Source organism: Cryptomeria japonica, unplaced genomic scaffold (assembly GCF_030272615.1).
Source record: "Cryptomeria japonica unplaced genomic scaffold, Sugi_1.0 HiC_scaffold_409, whole genome shotgun sequence".
NCBI classification, from domain to species: Eukaryota; Viridiplantae; Streptophyta; class Pinopsida; order Cupressales; family Cupressaceae; genus Cryptomeria; species Cryptomeria japonica.
The window spans coordinates 101,619-114,277 of record NW_026729230.1 but is presented as its reverse complement, the minus strand read 5'-3'; the positions used below and the strand labels follow the sequence as shown (position 1 = coordinate 114,277).

The window sequence follows — 12,659 nt, the reverse complement described above, 5'->3', positions numbered from 1 at the left end:
GGGCACCGCGTTGCAGACGGGACACTGCACGCACACGACGCCCCCTCCAGGTGCACGCACGTAGGCCGGGCCGGGTGCACACCCGACGCCCTAGCAAGGTGCGCGCACCCGGGCAGGGCTCACACTTGGCGAACGGGGCGCACTTCGCGAGGGAGGGTGTGCACCTCGACGGGGGTGGGTGGCCGGGGTGGATTCGCACGTGGGTCGCGGTTTGCTAAGTACACACTGCGACAAGCTCATAACGGGTGCGATCATACCAGCGTTAGTGCACCGGATCCCATCAGAACTCCGCAGTTAAGCGCGCTTGGGCCGGAGTAGTACTGGGATGGGTGACCTCCCGGGAAGTCCCGGTGTTGCACCCTTTTTTAGTTTTTCGCCGGGCGTCGCAATGCTATTTGAATAAACCTTTTGCCCGTTTGCGTTCTCGTCGGGGCCGGGCCGGGCCGGGGTGCGCTGCCCGCACTACCGCGCGCGCGGGGGCGACACCGAGCGCGCACCCGAGGCGCCCCGAGCACACAGGCCACGGTGCAACCCGGGCGTTGTGCGCGCACCCCGGTGCGCCCGAGGTGCTGCGCGCGCACCCAGGTGAAATCGGTGTGCACCTCGGCCAGTGCGCGCTCGGTCGAGTCGCGCACGTTGGCCAAGGTGCACGGTGATGTTTCTTACTCTAAGGTTCCGCACCAGACGCCCGGGACAGGTGAGCGAAGCTGGGCGGGGCCGGGTGCGCGGCCGGGGCAGGTGCACGCAGCTGGAGAGAGCTTTGGAGCACACTTCGGAGCGCACCAATGATGCGCTCCATTCAAAAGTTTCCTGAAAAGGCAAAAAAAGTTGAGATTATAGAATTTCCCACTTGAGAGATTGTAAAAAAAAAAAATTTAAAATGAAGGAAACGCGGGTGCCAAGGTGTGCGCAGCCCAGCCAAGGTGTGCGCACCAAGGCGCCCACCCTGGCGAAGGTGCACGCAAGGTGCGCACCCGAGGCAAACCGGACAATTAACCCAACTTTCGACTTCGCGCGCACCTTGGAGCGCACTTCGGAGCGCTCCTTGGTGCGCACCAATCTTGGGCACCTCGGAGTGCACCATGGCGCCCACCAAGGTGCGCACCCGGGGCAAACCGAGCTCCGACTTCGTGCGCACCTTGGAGCGCACGAAAGGTGCGCACCATGGCGCCCACCAAGGTGCGCAGCCCAGCCAAGGCGTGCGCATCAAGGTGCGCACCCTGGCGAAGGTGCGCACCCGGGGCAAACCGAGCTCCGACTTCGTGCGCACCTTGGAGCGCACAAAAGGTGCGCAACCCAGCCAAGGTGTGCGCACCCCGGTCAAACCGAGCTCCGAATCGTGCGCACCAGAGGTGCACGCCATCGTGCGCACCTTGGAGCACACTTCGGAGCCCTCCTTGGTGCGCGCCGATGTTGCGCACCTCGGAGCGCACCCGGGGAAAACAATGCAATTAACCCGACTTTCGACTTCGTGGGCACCTCGGAGCGCTCTCGGGTTCGCACCTCGGAGCACACCGAGGTGCGCACCTTTGATGCGCTGCCTTCACCAATTTCCAGAAAAGGCAAGAAAACATTGAGAAGGTGTGCGCACCGAGGTGCCCACCCTGGCGAAGGTGCACGCGAGGTGCGCACCCGGGGCAAACCGGGCTCCGACTTCGTGCACGCCGCACCTTGGAGCACACTTCGGAGCGCTCCTTGGTGCGCACCAGGGCGCGCAACCCAGCCGAGGTGCCCACCCCGGCGAAGGTGCACGCGAGGTGCGCACCCGGGGCAAACCGGGCTCCGACTTCGTGCACGCCATGGTGCCCACCGCGGCGAAGGTGCACGCGAGGTGCGCACCCGGGGCAAACCGGGCTCCGACTTCGTGCACGCCGCACCTTGGAGCACACTTCGGAGCGCTCCTTGGTGCGCACCATGGTGCCCACCAGGGCGCGCAACCCCGCCGAAGGTGCACGCGAGGTGCGCACCCGGGGCAAACCGGGCTCCGACTTCGTGCACGCCGCACCTTGGAGCACACTTCGGAGCGCTCCTTGGTGCGCACCATGGTGCCCACCAGGGCGCGCAACCCCGCCGAAGGTGCACGCGAGGTGCGCACCCGGGGCAAACCGGGCTCCGACTTCGTGCACGCCATGGTGCGCACCGCGGCGAAGGTGCGCACCCGGGGCAAACCGGGCTCCGACTTCGTGCACGCCGCACCTTGGAGCACACTTCGGAGCGCTCCTTGGTGCGCACCAGGGCGCGCAACCCAGCCGAGGTGCCCACCCCGGCGAAGGTGCACGCGAGGTGCGTACCCGGGGCAAACCGGGCTCCGACTTCGTGCACGCCGCACCTTGGAGCACACTTCGGAGCGCTCCTTGGTGCGCACCATGGTGCCCACCAGGCCGCGCAACCCAGCCAAGGTGTGCGCACCAAGGTGCACGCGAGGTGCGCACCCGGGGCAAACCGGGGTCCGACTTCGTGCACGTCGCACCTTGGAGCACACATCGGGGCGCTCCCGGGTTCGCACCGGCGTTGCGCACCGTGGTGGGCACCTCGGAGCACACCAAGGTGGGCAGCGAGGTGCGCACCTTTGATGCGATGCCTTCACTAATTTCCATAAAAGGCAAAAAAAAAACGAGATTTTAAAATTTCCGTTTTGAAAGATAGTGAGAAAAAGGGAATGCTGGTGCCATCTTGAGCCCGCCCTGGTGCGCAGCCCAGCCAAGGTGTGCGCACCAAGGTGCCCACCCTGGCGAAGGTGCGCGCCCGGGCAATTAACCCAACTTCCAACTTCGCGCGCGCCAGGGTGGGAGCGCACCCAACAACCGGGCCTGGGAAGAGCCAATGCGAGAAACCCCACCAAACGCTCTGACAAAAAAAGAGGGGGCGCTCCAGTAACCCCGCTTCGGAGCGCACCCTGGGCAAACCCAGCCAAGGTGCCCACCCCGGCCAAGGTGCAGGCGAGGTGCGCACCCGGGGCAAACCGGGCTCCGACAACGTGCACGCCGCACCTTGGAGCACACTTCGTAGCGCTCCCGGGTGCGCACCTCAGAGCACACCAAGGTGGGCAGCGAGGTGCGCACCTTTGATGCGCTGCCTTCACTAATTTCCAGAAAAGGCAAAAAAAAAAGGAGATTTTAAAATTTCCGTTTTGAAAGATAGTGAAAAAAACGGAACGCGCGTGCCATCTTGAGCCCGCCCTGGTGCGCAGCCCAGGTAAGGTGCCCACCCTGGCAAAGGTGCGCACCCGGGCAATTAACCCTACTTCCGACTTCGTGCGCGCCAGGGTGGCAACCGGGCCTCGGAAGAGCCAATGCGAGAAACCCCACCAAACGCTCCGACAAAAAAAGAGGCGGCGCTCCAATAACCCCTCTTCGGAGCGCAGCCGGGGCAAACCCAGCCAAGGTGCCCACCCCGACGAAGGTGCACGCGAGGTGCGCACCCGGGGCAAACCGGGCTCCGACAACGTGCACGCAGCACCTTGGAGCACACTTCGAAGCACTCCCGGGTGCCCACCGGCGTTGCGCACCGTGGTGGGCAGCGAGGTGCGCACCTTTGATGCGCTGCCTTCACTAATTTCCAGAAAAAGGCAAAAAAAAATGAGATTTTAAAATTTCCGTTTTGAAAGATAGTGAAAAAAAAGGAACGCGGGTGCCATCTTGAGCCCTCCCTGGTGCGCAGCCCAGGCAAGGCATGCGCACCAAGGTGCCCACCCGAGGTGCACACCCGGGGCAAACCGGGCTCCGACTTCGTGCAGGCCGCACCTTGGAGCACACTTCGGAGCGCTCCTTGGTGCGCACCATGGTGCCCACCAGGGCGCGCAACCCAGCCAAGGTCTGCACACTAAGGTGCCCACCCCGGCGAAGGTGCACGCGAGGTGCGCACCCGGGGCAAACCGGGCTCCGACTTCGTGCACGCCATGGTGCCCACCGCGGCGAAGGTGCACGCGAGGTGCGCACCCGGGGCAAACCGGGCTCCGACTTCGTGCACGCCGCACCTTGGAGCACACTTCGGAGCGCTCCTTGGTGCGCACCATGGTGCCCACCAGGGCGCGCAACCCAGCCAAGGTGTGCGCACCAAGGTGCACGCGAGGTGCGCACCCGGGGCAAACCGGGGTCCGACTTCGTGCACGCCGCACCTTGGAGCACACATCGGAGCGCTCCCAGGTTCGCACCAGCGTTGCGCACCTTTGATGCGCTGCCTTCACTAATTTCCAGAAAAGGCAAAAAAAAACGATATTTTAAAATTTCCGTTCTGAAAGATAGTGAAAAAAACGGAACGCGGGTGCCATCTTGAGCCCTTCCTGGTGCGCAGCCCAGGCAAGTTGTGCGCACCAAGGTGCCCACCCTGGCGGAGGTGCGCGCCCGGGGCAAACCGGGCTCCGACTTCGTGCACTGCATGGTGCCCACCAAGGCGCGCAACCCAGCCAAGGTGCCCACCGCAGCGAAGGTGCACGCGAGGTGCACACCCGGGGCAAACCGGGCTCCGACTTCGTGCACGCCGCACCTTGGAGCACACTTCAGAGCGCTCCTTGGTGCGCACCAGGGCGCGCAACCCAGCCGAGGTGCCCACCCCGGCGAAGGTGCACGCGAGGTGCGCACCCGGGGCAAACCGGGCTCCGACTTCGTGCACGCCATGGTGCCCACCGCGGCGAAGGTGCGCACCCGGGGCAAACCGGGCTCCGACTTCGTGCACGCCGCACCTTGGAGCACACTTCGGAGCGCTCCTTGGTGCGCACCATGGTGCCCACCAGGCCGCGCAACCCAGCCAAGGTGTGCGCACCAAGGTGCACGCGAGGTGCGCACCCGGGGCAAACCGGGGTCCGACTTCGTGCACGCCGCACCTTGGAGCACACATCGGGGCGCTCCCGGGTTCGCACCGGCGTTGCGCACCGTGGTGGGCACCTCGGAGCACACCAAGGTGGGCAGCGAGGTGCGCACCTTTGATGCGATGCCTTCACTAATTTCCATAAAAGGCAAAAAAAAAACGAGATTTTAAAATTTCCGTTTTGAAAGATAGTGAGAAAAAGGGAATGCTGGTGCCATCTTGAGCCCGCCCTGGTGCGCAGCCCAGCCAAGGTTTGCGCACCAAGGTGCCCACCCTGGCGAAGGTGCGCGCCCGGGCAATTAACCCAACTTCCAACTTCGCGCGCGCCAGGGTGGGAGCGCACCCAACAACCGGGCCTGGGAAGAGCCAATGCGAGAAACCCCACCAAACTCTCTGACAAAAAAAGAGGGGGCGCTCCAGTAACCCCGCTTCGGAGCGCACCCTGGGCAAACCCAGCCAAGGTGCCCACCCCGGCCAAGGTGCAGGCGAGGTGCGCACCCGGGGCAAACCGGGCTCCGACAACGTGCACGCCGCACCTTGGAGCACACTTCGTAGCGCTCCCGGGTGCGCACCTCAGAGCACACCAAGGTGGGCAGCGAGGTGCGCACCTTTGATGCGCTGCCTTCACTAATTTCCAGAAAAGGCAAAAAAAAAAGGAGATTTTAAAATTTCCGTTTTGAAAGATAGTGAAAAAAACGGAACGCGCGTGCCATCTTGAGCCCGCCCTGGTGCGCAGCCCAGGTAAGGTGCCACCCTGGCAAAGGTGCGCACCCGGGCAATTAACCCTACTTCCGACTTCGTGCGCGCCAGGGTGGCAACCGGGCCTCGGAAGAGCCAATGCGAGAAACCCCACCAAACGCTCCGACAAAAAAAGAGGCGGCGCTCCAATAACCCCGCTTCGGAGCGCAGCCGGGGCAAACCAAGCCAAGGTGCCCACCCCGACGAAGGTGCACGCGAGGTGCGCACCCGGGGCAAACCGGGCTCCGACAACGTGCACGCAGCACCTTGGAGCACACTTCGAAGCACTCCCGGGTGCCCACCGGCGTTGCGCACCGTGGTGGGCAGCGAGGTGCGCACCTTTGATGCGCTGCCTTCACTAATTTCCAGAAAAAGGCAAAAAAAAATGAGATTTTAAAATTTCCGTTTTGAAAGATAGTGAAAAAAAAGGAACGCGGGTGCCATCTTGAGCCCGCCCTGGTGCGCAGCCCAGGCAAGGCATGCGCACCAAGGTGCCCACCCGAGGTGCACACCCGGGGCAAACCGGGCTCCGACTTCGTGCAGGCCGCACCTTGGAGCACACTTCGGAGCGCTCCTTGGTGCGCACCATGGTGCCCACCAGGGCGCACCCGAGGCAAACCGGGCTCCGACTTCGTGCACGCCGCACCTTGGAGCACACATCGGAGCGCTCCCAGGTTCGCACCAGCGTTGCGCACCTTTGATGCGCTGCCTTCACTAATTTCCAGAAAAGGCAAAAAAAAACGATATTTTAAAATTTCCGTTCTGAAAGATAGTGAAAAAAACGGAACGCGGGTGCCATCTTGAGCCCTTCCTGATGCGCAGCCCAGGCAAGTTGTGCGCACCAAGGTGCCCACCCTGGCGGAGGTGCGCGCCCGGGGCAAACCGGGCTCCGACTTCGTGCACTGCATGGTGCCCACCAAGGCGCGCAACCCAGCCAAGGTGCCCACCGCAGCGAAGGTGCACGCGAGGTGCGCACCCGAGGTGCACACCCGGGGCAAACCGGGCTCCGACTTCGTGCACGCCGCACCTTGGAGCACACTTCAGAGCGCTCCTTGGTACGCACCAGGGCGCGCAACCCAGCCAAGGTGCTCACCCCGGCGAAGGTGCACGCGAGGTGCGCACCCGGGGCAAACCGGGCTCGGACTTCGTGCACGCCGCACCTTGGAGCACACATCGGAGCGCTCCCGGGTTCGCACCAGCATTGCGCACCTTTGATGCGCTGCCTTCACTAATTTCCAGAAAAGGCAAAAAAAAGAAAAAAATGAGATTTTAAAATTTCCGTTTTGAAAGATAGTGAAAAAAACGGAACGCGGGTGCCATCTTGAGCCCGCCCTGGTGTGCAGCCCAGGCAAGTTGTGCGCACCAAGGCACCCACCCTGGCCAAGGTGGGTCACGGGGTGGGTCCTAGGGTGGGTAACGGGGTGGGTACTAAGGTGCGTGCCAAGGTGGGTCATAGGGTGGGTGCCAAGGTGGGCACCAGGGTGGGTGTGCACCAACCCTAGCCAGGGTAGGTCACGGGGTGGTTGTCGGGGTGGGCGTCAAGGAGCCAAGGTGGGTGGCAAGTAGCCAAGTTGCGTGCCAAGGTGGGTGTCGGGGTGGGTGCCAAGGATCCAAGGTGGGTGCCAAGGAACCAAGGTGGGTGTCTGGGTGGGTGCCGAGGTGGGAGCCAGGGTGGGTCCCAAGGTGAGTGCAAAGGTGGGTGCCAGGGTCAAGGTGAGTGCCAATGTGGGTTCCAAGGTGCCAGGGTCAGGGTGAGTGCCAATGTGGGTTCAAAGGTGCTAAGTTGGGTGCGAGGTTGGGTGCGAGGGTGGGTGGGTGCCAAGGTGTGCTAGGTGGAAGCCCGGGTGGGTCGGCATCCCATGGGTGTCGAGTTGGGTGCCTGATGGGTGCTTCTTGTCAAGTTTTAGTCGTCGGGACTCATTTCGAGCCTTAGAGGTCGTTTCTTGTCCGGTTGCCCTGTCTTCGACCTGGGAACCCAATTTTGGTCCTCGGGTCCCATTTTTTTTTGTCTCGCATCCCACTTTTGGCCTGTGGCCTTTTCGGGGTCGATTCTCGTTTTGGGCATCAGAGCATGTTTCTTCTCCTAAAACCCAATATTTGTTTATTAAGTCTCGGAACACATTTTTGTTCTCGTGGACCCATCATGGGTCTTGGAACGCATTTGTGGTCCTTGGGTCCCATTTTGCATCCCGAAACTTGTGTTTTGGTGCTTGATCCCTATTTTGGGTGCCCACCTTGCACCAAGTGCGCACCCGGGGCAAACCGAGCGCCTTGGTGCACCGGGGCAAGATCGAGCGTGCACCCGAGGCGCCCCGAACATGCACCAAGGTGCACTCGGCCCACATGTGAGCGCAGGTCGTTGCGCCCGAGGTGGTGTGTGGGCACCGCGTTGCAGACGGGACACTGCACGCACACGACGCCCCCTCCAGGTGCACGCACGTAGGCCGGGCCGGGTGCACACCCGACGCCCTAGCAAGGTGCGCGCACCCGGGCAGGGCTCACACTTGGCGAACGGGGCGCACTTCGCGAGGGAGGGTGTGCACCTCGACGGGGGTGGGTGGCCGGGGTGGATTCGCACGTGGGTCGCGGTTTGCTAAGTACACACTGCGACAAGCTCATAACGGGTGCGATCATACCAGCGTTAGTGCACCGGATCCCATCAGAACTCCGCAGTTAAGCGCGCTTGGGCCGGAGTAGTACTGGGATGGGTGACCTCCCGGGAAGTCCCGGTGTTGCACCCTTTTTTAGTTTTTCGCCGGGCGTCGCAATGCTATTTGAATAAACCTTTTGCCCGTTTGCGTTCTCGTCGGGGCCGGGCCGGGCCGGGGTGCGCTGCCCGCACTACCGCGCGCGCGGGGGCGACACCGAGCGCGCACCCGAGGCGCCCCGAGCACACAGGCCACGGTGCAACCCGGGCGTTGTGCGCGCACCCCGGTGCGCCCGAGGTGCTGCGCGCGCACCCAGGTGAAATCGGTGTGCACCTCGGCCAGTGCGCGCTCGGTCGAGTCGCGCACGTTGGCCAAGGTGCACGGTGATGTTTCTTACTCTAAGGTTCCGCACCAGACGCCCGGGACAGGTGAGCGAAGCTGGGCGGGGCCGGGTGCGCGGCCGGGGCAGGTGCACGCAGCTGGAGAGAGCTTTGGAGCACACTTCGGAGCGCACCAATGATGCGCTCCATTCAAAAGTTTCCTGAAAAGGCAAAAAAAGTTGAGATTATAGAATTTCCCACTTGAGAGATTGTAAAAAAAAAAAATTTAAAATGAAGGAAACGCGGGTGCCAAGGTGTGCGCAGCCCAGCCAAGGTGTGCGCACCAAGGCGCCCACCCTGGCGAAGGTGCACGCAAGGTGCGCACCCGAGGCAAACCGGACAATTAACCCAACTTTCGACTTCGCGCGCACCTTGGAGCGCACTTCGGAGCGCTCCTTGGTGCGCACCAATCTTGGGCACCTCGGAGTGCACCATGGCGCCCACCAAGGTGCGCACCCGGGGCAAACCGAGCTCCGACTTCGTGCGCACCTTGGAGCGCACGAAAGGTGCGCACCATGGCGCCCACCAAGGTGCGCAGCCCAGCCAAGGCGTGCGCACCAAGGTGCGCACCCTGGCGAAGGTGCGCACCCGGGGCAAACCGAGCTCCGACTTCGTGCGCACCTTGGAGCGCACAAAAGGTGCGCAACCCAGCCAAGGTGTGCGCACCCCGGTCAAACCGAGCTCCGAATCGTGCGCACCAGAGGTGCACGCCATCGTGCGCACCTTGGAGCACACTTCGGAGCCCTCCTTGGTGCGCGCCGATGTTGCGCACCTCGGAGCGCACCCGGGGAAAACAATGCAATTAACCCGACTTTCGACTTCGTGGGCACCTCGGAGCGCTCTCGGGTTCGCACCTCGGAGCACACCGAGGTGCGCACCTTTGATGCGCTGCCTTCACCAATTTCCAGAAAAGGCAAGAAAACATTGAGAAGGTGTGCGCACCGAGGTGCCCACCCTGGCGAAGGTGCACGCGAGGTGCGCACCCGGGGCAAACCGGGCTCCGACTTCGTGCACGCCGCACCTTGGAGCACACTTCGGAGCGCTCCTTGGTGCGCACCAGGGCGCGCAACCCAGCCGAGGTGCCCACCCCGGCGAAGGTGCACGCGAGGTGCGCACCCGGGGCAAACCGGGCTCCGACTTCGTGCACGCCATGGTGCCCACCGCGGCGAAGGTGCACGCGAGGTGCGCACCCGGGGCAAACCGGGCTCCGACTTCGTGCACGCCGCACCTTGGAGCACACTTCGGAGCGCTCCTTGGTGCGCACCATGGTGCCCACCAGGGCGCGCAACCCCGCCGAAGGTGCACGCGAGGTGCGCACCCGGGGCAAACCGGGCTCCGACTTCGTGCACGCCGCACCTTGGAGCACACTTCGGAGCGCTCCTTGGTGCGCACCATGGTGCCCACCAGGGCGCGCAACCCCGCCGAAGGTGCACGCGAGGTGCGCACCCGGGGCAAACCGGGCTCCGACTTCGTGCACGCCATGGTGCGCACCGCGGCGAAGGTGCGCACCCGGGGCAAACCGGGCTCCGACTTCGTGCACGCCGCACCTTGGAGCACACTTCGGAGCGCTCCTTGGTGCGCACCAGGGCGCGCAACCCAGCCGAGGTGCCCACCCCGGCGAAGGTGCACGCGAGGTGCGTACCCGGGGCAAACCGGGCTCCGACTTCGTGCACGCCGCACCTTGGAGCACACTTCGGAGCGCTCCTTGGTGCGCACCATGGTGCCCACCAGGCCGCGCAACCCAGCCAAGGTGTGCGCACCAAGGTGCACGCGAGGTGCGCACCCGGGGCAAACCGGGGTCCGACTTCGTGCACGCCGCACCTTGGAGCACACATCGGGGCGCTCCCGGGTTCGCACCGGCGTTGCGCACCGTGGTGGGCACCTCGGAGCACACCAAGGTGGGCAGCGAGGTGCGCACCTTTGATGCGATGCCTTCACTAATTTCCATAAAAGGCAAAAAAAAAACGAGATTTTAAAATTTCCGTTTTGAAAGATAGTGAGAAAAAGGGAATGCTGGTGCCATCTTGAGCCCGCCCTGGTGCGCAGCCCAGCCAAGGTGTGCGCACCAAGGTGCCCACCCTGGCGAAGGTGCGCGCCCGGGCAATTAACCCAACTTCCAACTTCGCGCGCGCCAGGGTGGGAGCGCACCCAACAACCGGGCCTGGGAAGAGCCAATGCGAGAAACCCCACCAAACGCTCTGACAAAAAAAGAGGGGGCGCTCCAGTAACCCCGCTTCGGAGCGCACCCTGGGCAAACCCAGCCAAGGTGCCCACCCCGGCCAAGGTGCAGGCGAGGTGCGCACCCGGGGCAAACCGGGCTCCGACAACGTGCACGCCGCACCTTGGAGCACACTTCGTAGCGCTCCCGGGTGCGCACCTCAGAGCACACCAAGGTGGGCAGCGAGGTGCGCACCTTTGATGCGCTGCCTTCACTAATTTCCAGAAAAGGCAAAAAAAAAAGGAGATTTTAAAATTTCCGTTTTGAAAGATAGTGAAAAAAACGGAACGCGCGTGCCATCTTGAGCCCGCCCTGGTGCGCAGCCCAGGTAAGGTGCCCACCCTGGCAAAGGTGCGCACCCGGGCAATTAACCCTACTTCCGACTTCGTGCGCGCCAGGGTGGCAACCGGGCCTCGGAAGAGCCAATGCGAGAAACCCCACCAAACGCTCCGACAAAAAAAGAGGCGGCGCTCCAATAACCCCGCTTCGGAGCGCAGCCGGGGCAAACCCAGCCAAGGTGCCCACCCCGACGAAGGTGCACGCGAGGTGCGCACCCGGGGCAAACCGGGCTCCGACAACGTGCACGCAGCACCTTGGAGCACACTTCGAAGCACTCCCGGGTGCCCACCGGCGTTGCGCACCGTGGTGGGCAGCGAGGTGCGCACCTTTGATGCGCTGCCTTCACTAATTTCCAGAAAAAGGCAAAAAAAAATGAGATTTTAAAATTTCCGTTTTGAAAGATAGTGAAAAAAAAGGAACGCGGGTGCCATCTTGAGCCCGCCCTGGTGCGCAGCCCAGGCAAGGCATGCGCACCAAGGTGCCCACCCGAGGTGCACACCCGGGGCAAACCGGGCTCCGACTTCGTGCAGGCCGCACCTTGGAGCACACTTCGGAGCGCTCCTTGGTGCGCACCATGGTGCCCACCAGGGCGCGCAACCCAGCCAAGGTCTGCACACTAAGGTGCCCACCCCGGCGAAGGTGCACGCGAGGTGCGCACCCGGGGCAAACCGGGCTCCGACTTCGTGCACGCCATGGTGCCCACCGCGGCGAAGGTGCACGCGAGGTGCGCACCCGGGGCAAACCGGGCTCCGACTTCGTGCACGCCGCACCTTGGAGCACACTTCGGAGCGCTCCTTGGTGCGCACCATGGTGCCCACCAGGGCGCGCAACCCAGCCAAGGTGTGCGCACCAAGGTGCACGCGAGGTGCGCACCCGGGGCAAACCGGGGTCCGACTTCGTGCACGCCGCACCTTGGAGCACACATCGGAGCGCTCCCAGGTTCGCACCAGCGTTGCGCACCTTTGATGCGCTGCCTTCACTAATTTCCAGAAAAGGCAAAAAAAAACGATATTTTAAAATTTCCGTTCTGAAAGATAGTGAAAAAAACGGAACGCGGGTGCCATCTTGAGCCCTTCCTGGTGCGCAGCCCAGGCAAGTTGTGCGCACCAAGGTGCCCACCCTGGCGGAGGTGCGCGCCCGGGGCAAACCGGGCTCCGACTTCGTGCACTGCATGGTGCCCACCAAGGCGCGCAACCCAGCCAAGGTGCCCACCGCAGCGAAGGTGCACGCGAGGTGCACACCCGGGGCAAACCGGGCTCCGACTTCGTGCACGCCGCACCTTGGAGCACACTTCAGAGCGCTCCTTGGTGCGCACCAGGGCGCGCAACCCAGCCGAGGTGCCCACCCCGGCGAAGGTGCACGCGAGGTGCGCACCCGGGGCAAACCGGGCTCCGACTTCGTGCACGCCATGGTGCCCACCGCGGCGAAGGTGCGCACCCGGGGCAAACCGGGCTCCGACTTCGTGCACGCCGCACCTTGGAGCACACTTCGGAGCGCTCCTTGGTGCGCACCATGGTGCCCACCAGGCCG

General features: G+C 63.6%; 2 non-coding genes across 2 annotated transcripts; both read left to right on the top strand.

The window, feature by feature from the left end:
- The first annotated feature begins 243 nt into the window (after positions 1 to 243).
- LOC131871432 (5S ribosomal RNA) lies at positions 244 to 362 on the top strand. Its single transcript, XR_009369652.1, has one exon. It is a non-coding gene; the product is annotated as a 5S ribosomal RNA (ribosomal RNA).
- A 7,804-nt stretch (positions 363 to 8,166) lies between these two features.
- LOC131871431 (5S ribosomal RNA) lies at positions 8,167 to 8,285 on the top strand. Its single transcript, XR_009369651.1, has one exon. It is a non-coding gene; the product is annotated as a 5S ribosomal RNA (ribosomal RNA).
- The last annotated feature ends 4,374 nt before the right edge of the window (positions 8,286 to 12,659 follow it).